The sequence below is a fragment of the Hylobates moloch genome, unplaced genomic scaffold, assembly GCF_009828535.3.
Source record: "Hylobates moloch isolate HMO894 unplaced genomic scaffold, HMol_V3 SCAFFOLD_2, whole genome shotgun sequence".
NCBI lineage: Eukaryota > Metazoa > Chordata > Mammalia > Primates > Hylobatidae > Hylobates > Hylobates moloch.
In genome coordinates, this window is record NW_026652277.1 from 27,232,877 (window position 1) to 27,249,127 (window position 16,251).

At 36.2% G+C, this 16,251-nt stretch overlaps 1 pseudogene; it reads left to right on the forward strand.

The window, feature by feature from the left end:
* The first annotated feature begins 471 nt into the window (after window positions 1-471).
* LOC116476406 (protein PIMREG-like) lies at window positions 472-1,339 on the forward strand (annotated as a pseudogene).
* Window positions 1,340-16,251: the final 14,912 nt, after the last annotated feature.

Genomic DNA, 16,251 nt, shown 5'->3' on the forward strand with positions numbered 1-16,251 from the left:
ATTTACCCCCATAAAGAAAACCAGATGATTCTTTTTTCTATTTTTTATTTTTATTTATTTGTTTATTTTTGCCAGCCGGAGTTTTCATCATTTTTTAAAATAACCACATAAAAGGCCATAAAAATTTCTTGAAAAATTAATGTGATGCATGCCATATTCTCTAATTTTGATTCAATTAAATATTTTTAAAGTAACAAACCCTGCTTAAATTTTGGAAACTGATATTTTAAAAACTTAATATTGTGCGCAATTTTTTTCTATGGGTTAAAGGCATAAAAACAATTAAAACTACAAAATAGAATGAATAATTATCTGTCAAGTCTTATGGAGTATAGCTAAACTATAACTAAGGATGAAATTCATAGCCTTAAGTACATTTCTTTAAAAAATGAGAAACACGATGTGTTCGGGCTCGGGTGGGCGTTGGTGGTGTCAGGGTGTAGTGGGCGGAGAAGACTTTTGGCCAGGCAGATGGCTTTCTGGTGGCAGGGATTGGGGGCCTCTGTGTGCGGGAAATCTCTACAGCACCAGCAGCAGCTGGAGGACAGCAAGGAGCTGCAGCCTTTGGCCAGCCATCAGGAGACCCACGCCAGGGCCCTGAGTTCCCAAGGCAGACAGTTCCAAAGGAGGCTGCCCCTGAGAGCTGTCAATCTCAGCCTCTAGGCAGGCCCCTTCTGGAAAGGCCTGGAAAAACCAGAGCCAGGGCAGCAGGGCCTCCAGGCTGCAGCTCCCTCAGCTAAGGGTGCCTTGGGTGCCAAGTCCCAGAGAAGCCAGAAGTCCTGCCAAAGCGGCACCAAATGGCTGGTGGAGACCCAGGTGAAGGCCAGGAGGAGGAAGCGAGGGGCACAGAGGGCAGTGGATCACCAACTCACAGCCTGAGCCACGAGAGCACCCGGCTGTCTGGAGCCGCCCCTGCCCACTCAGCCGCAGACCCCTGGGGGAAGGAGCATCACCGCCTCTCTGCCCCATAGGCTCACGTGCCCACCCAGTAAGGCTGTCGAGGCAGGAGGCTGCCTTCCGGAGCCCCTACTACTCAACAGAGCCCCTCTGCTCTCCCAGTGAGTCTTACAGTGACCGAGGCCCTGCGGGGGCGGGAACTCAGCATCTCCAGAAGCTCTCCCGAGAGCTTGACGAAGGTATTATGGCGGAAGAGAGTGGTGACGTGATCGTCTCTCTCACTCATGACGGAGGAAGTGCCCCGCAGTTCTGTCCTGCAGGAAACAAGACCTGTCTAACCACCGAGGCTTCATACCCAAGGATGTCTGTGCTTCCAGTGAGCTTCCTGGAGGAAACCCCCAGGAGCCATCAGTACCCCTGGGCCATGCTAACAAGAACCTGATTAGCAAGGAGCCCTGTGCCCCCTGCTCCAGCCACATCTGGACCCATCAGTGACCGCCTGCTACAGCCTGGAAGTGCCTTGTGGAGATCTTGCAGAGGTGGGGACAATTGTTCCTTCTAGTTTTCCAGGGACTCTTGGGCTTAGAAACTCATCGTACACTTGACCTTGAGTCTTGTATTTGCTTCGTCAGTAATGTGACGTGCCAGCATCAGATGTTTGAGAGCTCTGAGCTGTGTACCTGGGTGTCTGGTTTTTGGGGAGTCATCCGCAGAATCACTCACCCACTGTGTTTATGGTGCCAAGGATCTTGGGAGGTCCCTCTCTCATCCCTGCTTTTCCTACTACGGACTCAAAGGAAGGCATAGGAGATATTTCCAGGCTTAAGACCATGGGCTCAGGGGTACCTATGTATATGCCCAAAGCAGAGTACTGTGGGTGTGCTGGGAGGGGTAGCCCTGTTCAAGAGCAATTTCTGCCCTTTGTAAATTTAAGAAACCTCCTTTGTCATTTTATTAGAAAGAAACCTAGATAACATTGCATTCTCATAATAAAGACTGTTTGCATTTGGAAAAAAAAGAGAAACACTTAAAATAAATTAGTTAAGCATTCAAATCAAGAAGCTGCACAAGTAATAGTGAGAAAACTTGGAAAGAAATTATTTTTCAAGAGATATGAACAGAAATTAATGACTAGTAGACCAACTTAAAAACAGGTGATTAATAAAATCAATCTATTTATTAAAAGATAAATAAAAATACATTATCAAATAAAACTAATCAAAAGAATAAAGAAGCCACAAATAAATAATTTTAAGAAAAATGAAAAGAATGAATGTTTTAAAAGTCACAAGACAGCAGCTTGAACAACTTTGTGTCAATTTGAAAATGTTTAAATTTCATTTTTTCTAGAAAATATAAATTATCAAAATTGATTCAAGAAAAAATATAAGATATAAATAAGCCAATAACCATTAAAAATTACATCAGTAGTCAAAAATTTCTCCCTTAAAAATGAAACCATACAAAATTAGTTTTATAAGTGATTTTTCAACCAAGTCTATGAGAAAAAAGATATTCTAGATCTTCTTTTTAAAACTTTCCAAAAAGAGTAGACAAAGAAAGAAAATTATCTGCTTACAAAATCTAAGGACAGAACCAGAAAAGTACTGAGCAATTTCACTTATGAACATAAATGAAAAAGTCTCAAATAAAATATTAGAAAATAAATGTCACCAGTATATAACATAACACATCATAACCAAGTAGTGTTTTCTGAGGAATAAAGTGATATTTCAACATCAAGAAATTATCAATATAGTCCACCTCATTAACACACGAAAAGGAGAAAAAGCAAAAAAACATGTTAATCAATGTAGAAAAAGTATTTATTGTACTAGATACTCATTTATGCTAAATTATTATTATTTATTTTACTTATTTATTTTTTTGAGATGGAGTCTCGCTCTATTGCCCAGGCTGGAGTGCAGTGGTGCGATCTCTGCTCACTGCAAGCTCCGCTTCCCGGGTTCACGCCATTCTCCTGCCTCAGCCTCCCAAGTAGTTGGGACTACAGTTGCCCGCCACCACGCCTGGCTAATTTTTTGTGCTAAACTATTTTTTAGAAACCAGAATTAGAAGAGAACTTCTTTAACTTACTTGAAAAGGTATTTACCAAAAACTCTACAAACACCTTAATTAATGGTGAAATTTTATAAGCATTTTCTTTAATATAAAGAACATCAGAAAAATTATCCAAAACTTAGAATTGGGCAAAAAAGAATACCAGATGTTCTTTCGGCACAGTTCTGGGTTTGCACCTTTAGTTAATTTTTCTATTGACCGTGCTGTTTTACAGTCTGTAAATACAGAGATTAACTTGCAGATATTTGTCTAGTACAGATGAAAATAATTTCTCTTTAGTGAAAGATACAACCTCAAAGTAAGGTTTATTGCTCTGTAGGATATTAACCAGTTTTGTATTTAACCCAGCAATCTTATCCTAAATTTCCTTTATTAAATTGCCTATAAATACCTTAGCTCTAAAGGATTTGTGTGTGTGTGTTGTTTTTTTTTTTTTTTTGAGACAGGGTCTGGTTGTGTCGCCCAGGCTGGAGTGCAGTGGCACCCTCACGACTCACTGCAGCCTCAACCTGCCAGGCTCAAGTGATCCTCCCACCTCAGCTTTCCTAGTAGCTGAGACTACAGGTGCACACTACCACATCCGGCTAATTTTTGTATTTTTTGTAGAGACGAGTTTTTACCATGTTGCTCAGGCTGGTCTCAAATTCTTGGACTCAATTCAGGATCCGCCTGCCTTGGCCTCCTAAAGTGTTGAGATTATAGACATGAGCCACTGCGACCGGCCTGAAGTATTTTTTGAACTCATTTTAACATGTTCTTGGTTCTCCCATTAATTAATCAATTGAACAAAATCCTTGACACATACCCATTTTATATTTGCATGAGTCATGATTTTACCTTTTGACAAGTACACTTAAACAAGAACAAGTGAAAGATATCTGTTAACACTGCTTCAATTCACCATATAATAAAAGACCTAAATAAAGTAAAATAAATAAGATGTGTGTGTAAGGATTAGAATAGAAGAGAAATAAAGTTGTGACCATCAGATGACATGGTTGTCTATATAGAAAATCTAAGAATTTAAAGGACAACTCTTAAAGCAATTAAGATATTTAGCTAACTTGCTGAATACAAGACCAATATAAAAAAATTGATAGCTTGCCTAAGAACTTAGCAATGATGGTCATAAAAAGTAACTTGAAAAGATATAATTTACAAAACCAACAACCAAAAATGTACCTAGGAATAAATCTAGTAGAAGGTGTTCACAATCTTTTTGGAAAAAAGTACAAAATTTTATTAAAAGATATGACAGAAGGCCTCACTAAATTACAAGCCATATTATACCCATAAGTAGGAATATTCAATACCAGAAAAGTGTCTCTTTTCTGAACTAATCTGTAAATTAAATGAAATTTCATTAAAATCCCAGCAATATATTTTTATGGAAATTGAGGGTTTTAAAAAAGTTATATGGGAGAGCAAAGTATTGTGAATAGTTAGGACCATTTTAAAGACTTGTCTTACCACATATCAACAGGATACCATAATATTTACAGGACAATGTGATATTGGTTCATAGACAAATTGATATGTGGAATAGAATAGGAAGCCCAGAGACAGATGGAAGTGTACAAGAAATTTGGTGTATCGTAGAGAAAGCTTTACAAATTAACAGAGGAAAGGGTGGGCGCGGTGGCTGTTGTACTACAGCCTGGGCGATAGAGCAAGACCCTGCCTCAAAAACAAACGAACAAACAAACAACAAATTAACAGAGAAAAGTGTTGGTGTGATTGATTTATTATATGAAAAAAATTTCCCTGATTTACACCTTAAGCAAAATAAATTTCATACGGATTAAAGATTTAAATGTGAAAAATGAAACAAAATTTTTAGATTAAAAAATGAGAATATGTTTATTATATTGGGGTAGGGAAGGATGTTTTAACTAAGCCCCCCAAAAAGGAAAGACTACTTTTTAGTGAACTTCTAATAGTAAAAGTTTAAGGCATCATAAACGTAACTGTAAGATAATTGTCAGACAGGGAAAAGTAATTCACAACATAAAAAAGAGATTTATATCAAATATATGATGAATTATTACAGACAAAGTAGAAAAATGATTTAAAAGTCAACCACACCCCCTCCACCCCAAATACCCAATGGATATGAGCAGGCAAATCACAAAAATAGAAAGCATAATGATGAGTAAATACATAACAGGATAATAATGTCACTAGTAATCTGGGCAAACAAAATGAAAATGAAGAATTATTTCATACCTATCAGATTAGTGAGATGTAAAAATTAATAATACCAAGTATTAAGCAGTGATGTGGACCAGTGATTACTTTTTTAGATTGTGGTGGAAGTATAAATTGGTGCAACCACTTTGGAAAGCAATTTTGTAATACATAAACATTTCAAAATTTGCAGCCATTTTTTGAAACAAGAGAGTTTGGCAATATCCAGTATATTTGATAATGTGCATATCCTATGACCATCAATTTCTTGCTTAGTCCTATTATTGTAGAAAAGATATCATCAGAGACATAAAGATTTCCATTTGACGCATTGTTTGTAATAGTGAAAACTAGAACCAATGCAAATCTCCACTAACAGGTAACTGAAAACATAAGATGTGATATCTTCCTATGATGCAAAATGACATGGCATTTAAAATGAATAAGCAAAAGCCATATGAATTTACATTGATAAATGTCAGGACCACATAGGTTGACTGTATAAAATAGGTTTCCAAGTATTAAGTAGAGTATAATTCCTTTTGCACATATTTTGGAAACCAGACAAAACAATATTATTTTAAAAATCTAGCCAGCCTATATGGCAGATAATGATAATATTTGGTTTTGGATTCAAAGAGAGGGAAATAGGATTGGGATGTTCAACTTGATATGCAATGTAAACATTTATTCATTGTTGGCATTTCATGCATGCTTCTATGTGCTTTTCTGTATTTATAGTTTTTTAAAAGAAAACAAATGAATTAAGGAAAATAGTGCATAATAAACAGAAGTTAAGAAATCAAATACACAGCCACCAAAAAAAGAACAAAATCATGTCCTTTGCAGCAACATGAATGCAGCTGGAAGCCATTATTCTAAGCAAATTTATTCAGAAACAGAAAATTAAATACTGCATGTTCTCACTTATAAGTGAGAGCTAAACATTGGGTATACATGGACACAAATATGGAAACAATAGATACTGGGGACTCCAAAAGTCAGGAGGGAGCCGGGTAAGGGTTGAAAAACCTTGGATACTATGTTCCATGCTTGTGTGATGGGATCATTAGAAGCCCAAACCTCAAAGCATTGTGCAATATACCCATGTAACAAACCTGCACATGTACCTCCTAAATCTACAAAAACAAAAACAAAAAACAGTAACAATTCTATCATATAGTAACATTACAAAAAAGAAATCAAATAGCATAAGGCTTCTTGATGGTATAGTTTCTTCTCACACTTTTGGCAAATAGCTAAGGTATCTAGATTCCATTGGACATTGTATTGAGTGTATGGATTGTCTACAAGATAGATACAATTCTGGCTGAAACTCTGAAGAGAACACAGACGAGTTAAATGATAATCACAATAGCATAAAAAGAAAAACTGTCAACATATAGAAGTATACAGCATTAATGCAGTTATATAAGAGAACCACTGTATTGAGTAGAATGCCTCTGGATGTAACAGAAACTAACTTGAACAATTATAGGAATTTATTGGTTTGAATAACTGGCAAGTTTAAAGGTAGATCAGGATAGGTTTGATTAAACAGCTAAAAATCATCATCCACTAGCAAATTTCTTTCCCCTTCTAAATTCTTCAATCCATGGGGGTCAGCTCAGTAAGGATCTACTGTTGGCTGCCCCTTGTGGTGTCGGGTGATTACCAAATTATCACAGTTACATGTTTTTCCTGTGCATGACCAGGGAGAGAGACAAGAGAGGCTGTTTTGGAAGAAGTAAGTACAATTCTTTCTTTAGCAGCCTCCAGCAGGTTTTTTTCCTAAAGCCTTGATACTGCTGTATTCCCAACACTGGGCAAAGTGAAGACTCTTAATTAAGATCTGCTCAATTGACCTGCATCTCCACCTATAATCAGCTCATAAAACACTCAGCGGAATATCAAAAAGCCCAATGTTTGTAAGGAACAAACTGCTTTCGTCTTTATAAATATTACCAAATATTTATTAATATTTAATTCACCTGTTTTTGAAATTTGCAGCATTTTTCTTCAGAAAGTATTGTCTTGAGTTCTCAGATGTCGTTTTCTAATACAGTCAACCCTTTGTATCTGCGTGTTCCATGTCCACGAATTCAACTAACCATGAATAAAAACTATTGGAAAAAAATACGACAAAAAATTTAAAAAAGATTTTCAAAACCAATTTAGAATAACAACTATTTACAGAATATTTACATTGTACTAGGTATTATAAGTAATCTAGTGATGATTTAATGTATACAGATGGATATGTTCAGATTACTTGCAAATACTATGTCATTTTATACCAGGGACTTGAGCATGCATAGATTTTGGCATCTACGCTGTTTCTGGAAGGAATCCTCTGTGGATCTTGAGGGACAACTGTTTTTCTCTATTCTGAAAGTTATAATCACAAATTATAGAATACGCAACTATGTTACTTAGAAATGTATAATGATGTGCTGGACGTGGTGGCTCACGCCTGTAATCCCAGCACTTGGGAAGCCAAGGCGGGCGGATCTCCTGAGGTCGGGAGTTTGAGACCAGCCTGACCAATATGGAGAAACCCTGTCTCCACTAAAAATACAAAAATTAGCTGGGCATGGTGGCACGTGCCTGTAATCCCAGCTACTTGGGAGGCTGAGGAAGGAGAATTGCTTGAACCTGGGAGGCAGAGGTTGCAGTGAGCCGAGATCATGCCACTGCACTCCAGCCTGGGCCACAGAGCAAGACTCTGTCTCAAAAAAAAACAAAAAACAAAAAAAAAAACACAAAAAACAAAACAAAATTAGCCGGGTGTGGTGGCACATGCCTGTAATCCCAGCTACTCGGGAGGCTGAGGCAGGGGAATCACTTGAACCCGGGAGGCAGAGGTTGCGGTTAGTGAGATCGCTGCACTCCAACCTGGGCAACAAGAGCCAAACTCCGTCTCAAAAGAAAAAAAGAAAAAGAAATGTATAATGATGTAATAGGAAATAAATGTGTAAAAATGATTATTTTTATCTTGAATATAAAATCATAACTAAGGAACAAAAAAGAGTAAAAAGTAGGGGTAAATATGGATAAATAATTCATGTTGATAAAATTCTACATAGCCTTGATATAAAAATCAGAAACTATAAAAAAAGATAAATTCAACTACTTCCGAAATTAAGAGTACATAAAACTATACTCTAAAGAAGGTGGATATAGAAACAATGAACTAGGAATTAATATTCATAATACACGTGATTTATGGGTTAATTGCTGTAAATTATATGAAATATTACAATATAAAATAACTATAGGAAATAAAATGGCAAGAGTCATAAAACATAATCCACAGAAAAATGCAAATAACTAACAAATATATGAAAAGATGCCACATCTGACTACTAATGAAAGAAATATAAATTCAACCAGTGAGATATTTTTCTTAGAAAATATTAAAACAATGAGCCTAGTGATGAAAACATTCCATGCTAGTGTAAACATTACATTCTACAATGCAAGTTAGCATAACTTTATGGAAAGCAGTTTGGAAATATCTATTTAAAATAAAATTACATTCAAAATTAAAATATTGATGATTTTTAAGTCAAAAATTCTAAGAATTTTTCCTGAGAAAAAGTTACACAAATGCAGAAAGATTTATCTATGTAGGTAGTCATTGCAACTCTGTTTTCATAGTAAAAATCAGAAACCACTTAATTGTTCATTAACTGTGAGCCAATTAAAAAATATACCTATCTATGGAAATTATACAATTATTAAAACAATAAGTTATATCTATACATGCTGACAAAGAAAGATAACTACCGAAATGATAAAAATTGCCAACCTATATACTACCTGATCACATTTTTGTAAAACACATGATCTAGGTATTTGAACGTGTATTTTAAAAATTCAGAAGAATGTGCACCGTAGGAAAATTTGTAATTATCTCTTGGGAGTGGGATTATGAAAAAGTAACACTTTTTATGTAAACTTTCTACCTTGTTTAAATATTTTACAATGGGCATGTAACACTTTTGTTACCAGAAGGATATCTAATTTTACATATTTAAATGTACAATTTTTATATTATAATATGTTTTCTACTACATTATAAATATAATTTTTACAACTTCTAAATGAAGGGGTAAAAGCAATAAAAATGGAATATTGAAGTATAATGATTATTTTGAGATGGTGAATGGCAGGAGACTATGACATTCTAGGGAGCTTATAACATCAGCACTTGGTACAGCACATTTTGCTTTGTAGGTACAAAAATGCTTACCGATGATTCTCAAAATGTATAAAAGATCATCACCAATCAGCTTCTGAGGTTTTCTCTGATTATTAACAGTGATACATTTTGCTTTTATAAAGTCAAATGTTCTATGTAATGATAGTTATAGCAGACAGCCAAAACTATCTGGCTATGAAAAAAAGATCTCCCTTCTCTTTGTCCTATTTTATCATTTATTTATTAAGTATTTAAGGCTAAGGATCTAAAGATAAATAATAGTGAATATGCCTTTAAGGAACTTGAATTCTAATGAGAAGCCAAACAAATAATAAAGAAACAGAAGATAGGTATTAATACATTGAAATAAAGTGATAGTTAAGTCAGAGTTGAAATAGGATTCTGTGCTTAGAAATTAAGCTGGTCTCCCTGTATTTAATGGTAGATATTACATTTTACTTTTAGGTAGATTTTTACTCTGTAATACAATACCTAATTTTAATTGTCTCTTAGTTATATAAGTTAGGGTGAATATAGTTTGGGAAATTGGCGTTTGGGATGTTTCATGGAGAGCCCAGAGATAATATTGTACAGCAACAGTCCCTAAACATTTTACAGTCCCCAACCTTTTTGGTACCAAGGACTGCTTTCACGGAAGACAGTTTTTCCATGGACCAGGACAGAGAGATGGTTTTGAGTTATTCAAGTGCATTATATTTGTAGTGTACTTTATTTCTATTATTATTACATTGTAATATATAATGAAATAATTATACAACTCACCATCTTGTGGAATCAGTGGGATCCCTGAACTTGTTTTCTTGCAACTAGATGGTCCCATCTACGGGTTGTGGGAGATAGTGGCAGATCATCAGGCATTAGATTATCATAAAGAACATGCAACCTAGATCCTTTGCATGCACAGTTCATAATAGGGTCTGTGCTCCTATGAGAGGCTAATGCCACCACTGATCTTACAGGTGGTGGAGTTCAGGCCCTAATGTGAGCAATGAGGAATGGTTGCAAATACAGATGAAGTTACTCACCCACCACTCACCTCCTGTTGTGTGGCCTGGTTCTAATTAGGCTACAGAACAGTACACAGGGATGGGGCCGGTACTGTTGCCTGGGGGTTGGGGACCCCTGTTGTAAAGAGTGCAACAATTAGGAGGCCCAATTACAGGATTAGCAGAAGGAATCACCCTGAGTGGCAAATATCCAAATCACCATGAGGTGGCCCAGTAGATAACATGGCCACAGAGTGTGGTTGATGCTGTAAACTTCCATGGACTCAGCTATTCTGACACAGCAGTATTTTTAAGGAAAAAATATCTGAGCCTAGATATAAGCTAAAAAGTGGTAAGCTGGGTGCCCAATATTGACCCCATGAACCCTTGCCATCAGTGTATGTCAAATTGACAGAACAAGTCTTCAAATGATGGCATCATGAGCTAATAAGAAACAGCATGAGTGCATGAGATGTAGATTAAATAAATCTCTAGAGTATCTGGACAATGAGGGATAAGAGAGGATAATAGACATATTCTCAAATAGGTGAGGTGACTCATGTCTGTAATCTCAGTACTTTGGGAGGCTGAGGTGTGAAGATCACTTTAAGCCAGGAGTTTGAAACCAGCCTGGGCAACATAGCAAGACCCTGTATCTACCAAAAAAGTTTTTAAAAAATTAGCTGGGCACCCAGGCATGGTGGCTTATGCCTGTAATCCCAGCACTTTGGGTGGCTGAGGTAGGTGGATCACTTGAGGTCAGGAGTTCAAGACCAGCCTGGCCAACATGGTGAAAACTCATCTCTACTAAAAATACAGAAATTAGCCAGGTGTTGTGGTGCTCACCTGTAATCCCAGCTAGTCAGGAGGCTGAGACACAAGAGTCACTTGAACCTGGGAGGTGGAGTTTGCAGTGAGCTGAGATTGTGCCACTGCACTCCAGCCTGAGCAACAGAGCAAGACTCCATCACACACACACACACACACACACACACACACACACACACACACACACACGCAAATTAGCTGGACATGGTGGCACGTACCTGTAGTCCCAGCTACTCAGGAGAGTGAGGCAAGAGGATTGCTTAAGCCCAGTCATTCAAGGCTGCAGTGGTCTATGACCATACCACTTCATTCCAGCCTGAGTGACAGCAAGACTCTGCCTCTAAAAAAATTAAAAGAGAATAAAAATAAAAATAAAAGGCAGCAAATGGATACTTGGGGAATAAGAAGATAGCAGTGGAGTGAAATAGTTTTGGATTAGATTTGGGAAATTTAAGACTCTAAATATTGCTTTCTTCATTATCATTATGCCAATTTTAAAAGACAAAGGAATAAAGCAGAAGAAAGAACTTCAGAGCTTGAAGACAAGGTTTCCAAATTAACCCAATCCAACAAAGACCAAGAAAAAAGAATAAGAAAAAAAATGAACAAAGCCTCCAAGAAATTTGGGATAATGTTAAACAACCAAACCTAAGAATAATCAGAGTTTCTGAGAAGGAAGAGAAATCTACAAGTTTGGAAAACATATTTGGGAGAATAATCGAGGAAAACTTCCCCAGCCTTGTTAGAGACTAGACATCCAAATACAAGAAGCTCAAAGAACACCTGGGAAATGTATTGCAAAAAGATCATCACCTAGGCACATTGTCATCAGGTTATCTAAAGTCAAAATGAAGAAAAGAATCTTAAGAGCTGTAAAGCAAAAGCATCAGGCAACCTATAAAGGAAAACCTATCAGATTAACAACAGATTTCTCAGCAGAAATCCACCAAGCTAGAAGAGATTGGGGCCCTATCTTCAGCCACCTTAAACAAAACACGTATCAGCCAAGAATTTTGTATCCAATGAAACTAAGCTTCATAAATGAAAGAAAGATACAGTCTTCTTCAGACAAACAAATGCTGAGAGAATTCACCACTACCAAGCCACCACTACAAGAACTGCTAAAAGGAGCTCTAAATCTTGAAACAAGTCATGGAAACACATTGAAAGCGTAAGTCTCACAGGACCTATAAAACAAAAATACACTTAAAAAAAAAACAAGTTATACAGGCAACAAATAGCATGATGAATGGGTTGGTACCTCACATCTCAATACTAATGTTGAATATAAATAGCCTAAATGCTCCACTTAAAAGATACAGAATTGCAGAATGGGTAAGAATTTGCCAACCCAACTATCTGCTGCCTTCAAAAGACTCACCTAATACAAAGGACTCATATAAACTTTAAGTGTGGAAAAAAAGACATTCCATACAAATGGACACCAAAAGTGAGCAGAAGTAGCTATTCTTATATCAGACAAAACAAACTTTAAAGAAACAACAATTAAAAAAGACAAATAGGGACATTATACAACGATAAAAGACTTGTCCAACAGAAAAATGTCAGAATCGTAAATATATATGCACCTAACACTGGAGCTCCCAAGTTTATAAAACAATTACTACTGGACCTAAGTAATGGACCTAAGAATTACTTATAAGTAGTTCCCTATAATTCCTTATAAGAATTACTTATAAGCGAATTCCCTATAAGAATTCACTTATAAGTAACAATTACTATTGGACCTAAGATAATAACATAATAATAGTGAGGGACTAAAATATTCCACTGACAGCACTAGACAGGTCATCAAGAAAGAAAGTCAACAAAGAAACAATGGACTTAAACTATACCCTGGAATAAATGGACTTAACAGATATTTAATGGAACATTCTACCGAACAAACACAGAATATACATTCTATTCTTGAGTGTATGGAACTGTCTTCAAGATAGACCATATGATAGGCCACAAAACAAGTCTCAATAAATTTAAGAAGATTGAAATTATGCCAAGTACTCTCTCAAACAACAGTGGACTAAAACTGGAAATCAACTCCAAAAGGAACTCCCAAAACCATGCAAAGACATGGAAATTAAATAACCTGCTCCTGAATGATCATTGGGTAAAAAATGAAATTAAGATGGAAATTAAAAAATTCTTTGAAGTGAACAATAATAGTGACATAACCTATCAAAACTTCAGGGATACAGCAAAGATTGTGCTAAGAGGAAAGTTCATAGCCTTAAATGCCTACATCAAAAAGTCTGAAAGAGCACAAATACACAATCTCAGGTTACACCTGAAGAAACTAGAGAAAGAAGAACAAACCCAAACCCAGCAGAAAAAGGAAATAACAAAAATCGAAGTAGAACTAAATGAAATTGACACACAAAAAAATACAAAAGATAAATGAAACAAAAAGCTGTTTCTTTGAAAAGATAAAAAAAAATGATAGGCCATTAGCAAGAATAACCAAGAAAAGAAGAGAGAAAATCTAAATAAGCTCAATTAGAAATAAAATGGGAGATATTACAACCAACACCACTGAAATACGAAAGATCATTCAAGGCTACTATGAACATCTTTACACACATAAACTAGAAAACCTAGAGGAGGTGGATAAATTGCTGGAAAGATACAACCCTCCTAGCTTAAATCAGGAAGAATTAGATACCCTGAACAGACCAATAACAAGCAGCAAGATTGAAATGGTAATAAAAAAGTTACCAAAAAAAAACTTCAGGACCAGACAGATTCACAGCTGAATTCTACCAGACATTCAAAGAAGAATTGGTACTGATCCTATTGACACTATTCCACAAGATGAGGAAAGAAGTAATCCTCCCTAAATCATTCTATGAAGCCAGTATCACCCTAATACCAAAACCGGAAAAGGACATAACCAAAAAAGAAAAATACAGACCAATATCCCTGATGAACATAGATGCAAAAATCCTTAACAAAATACTAGCTAACTGAATCCAACAACATATCAAAAAGATAATCCACCATGATCAAGTGGGTTTCATACCAGGGATGCAGGGATTGTTTGACATATGTAAGTCAATAAATATGGGGCTTGTTTAACATATACAAGTCAATAAATGTGATACACCACATAAACAGAATTAAAAGCAAAAATCACATGATCATCTCAATAGATGTAGAAAAAGCATTTGACAAAATCCAGCATCCCTTTTTGATTAAAACCCTCAACAAAATTGGCATGCAAGGGACATATCTTAATGTAATAAAAGCCATCTGTGACAAACCCACAGCCAACATAATATTTAAAGGGAAAAAGTTGAAAGCATTCCCTCTGAGAACAGGAGCAAGACAAGGATGCCCACTTTCACCACTTCTCTTCAACATAGCACTGGAAGTCCTAGCCAGAGCAATCAGACAAGAAAAACAAATAAAGGGCATCCAAATAGGTAAAGAGGAAGTCAAACTGTTGCTGTTTGCTGAGAACTCTAAAGACTCCTCCAAAAAGCTACTAGAACTTATAAATGAATGCAGCAAAGTTTCAGGATACAAAATTAATGTACACAAATCAGTAGCTCTGCTATACACCAACAGTGACTAAGCTGAGAAACAAATCAAGAACTCAACCACTTTTACAATAACTGCAAAAAAAAACAATACTTAGGAACACACCTAACCAAGGAGGTGAAAGACTTCAACAAGGAAAATTACAAAACACTGCTGAAAGAAATCATAGATGACACAAACAAATGGAAGCATATCCCATGCTCATGGAAGGGTAGAATCAATATTGCGAAAATGACCATACTGCCAAAAGCAATCTACAAATTCAGTGCAATTCCTATCAAAATACCACCATCATTCTTCACAGAACTAGAAAAAACAATCCTATAATTCATACAGAACCAAAAAAGAGCCCCCATAGTCAAGGCAAGACTAAGCAAAAAGAACAAATCTGGAGCCATCACATTATCTAATTTCAACCTATACTATAAGGCCGTAGTCACCCAAACAGCATGGCACTAGTATAAAAATAGGCACATAGGCCAATGGAACAGAATAGAGAACCCAGAAATAAACCCAAATACTTAGAGTCAGCTGATCCTTGACAAAGCAAACAAACACATAAAGTGGGGAAAGGACCCTATTCAACAAATGGTCCTGGGATAATTGGCTAGCCACATGTAGGAGAAAGAAACTGGATCCCCATTTCTCACCTTATACAAAAATCAATTCAAGATGGATCAAGGACTTAAGTCTAAGACCTGAAACTATGAAAATTCTAGAAGATAACCTCAGAAAAACCCTCCTAGACATTGGCTTAGGCAGGGATTTCATGACCAAGAGCCCAAAAGCAAATGCAATAAAAACAAAGATAATTATCTGGGACTTAGTTAAACTAAAGAGCTTTTGCATGGCAAAAGGAACAGCCAGCAGAGTAAACAGACACCTCACAGAGTGGGAGAAAATCTTTACAACATATCCATCTGACAAAGGACTAATATCCAGAACTGATAACCAACTCAACTAAAAAAACAAGAAAAAAACAAACAATCCCATCAAAAAGTGGGCTAAGGACATGAATAGACAATTCTCAAAAGAAGATATACAAATGGCCAACAAACACATGAAAAAAATGCTCAACATTGCTAATGATCAGAGAAATGCAAATCAAAACCACAATGCAATACCACCCTACTCCTGCAAAAATGGGCCATACTAAAAAACTCAAAAAATAACAGATGTTGGCATGGATGCGGTGAAAAGGGAACACTTCTACACTATGGAAAACAATGTGGAGATCCCTTAAAGAACTAAAAGTAGAACTACCATTTGATCCAGCAATCCCACAACTGGGTATCTACCCAGAGGAAAAGAAGTCATTATATGAAAAAGCTACTTGCACATGCATGTTTATAGCAGCACAATTCACAATTGCAAAAATGTAGAACCAACCTAAATGCCCATAAATCAACAAGTGGATAAAGAAACTGTGGTATATATATATATATACAATGGAATACTATTCAGCTGTAAAAGGAATGAATTAATAGC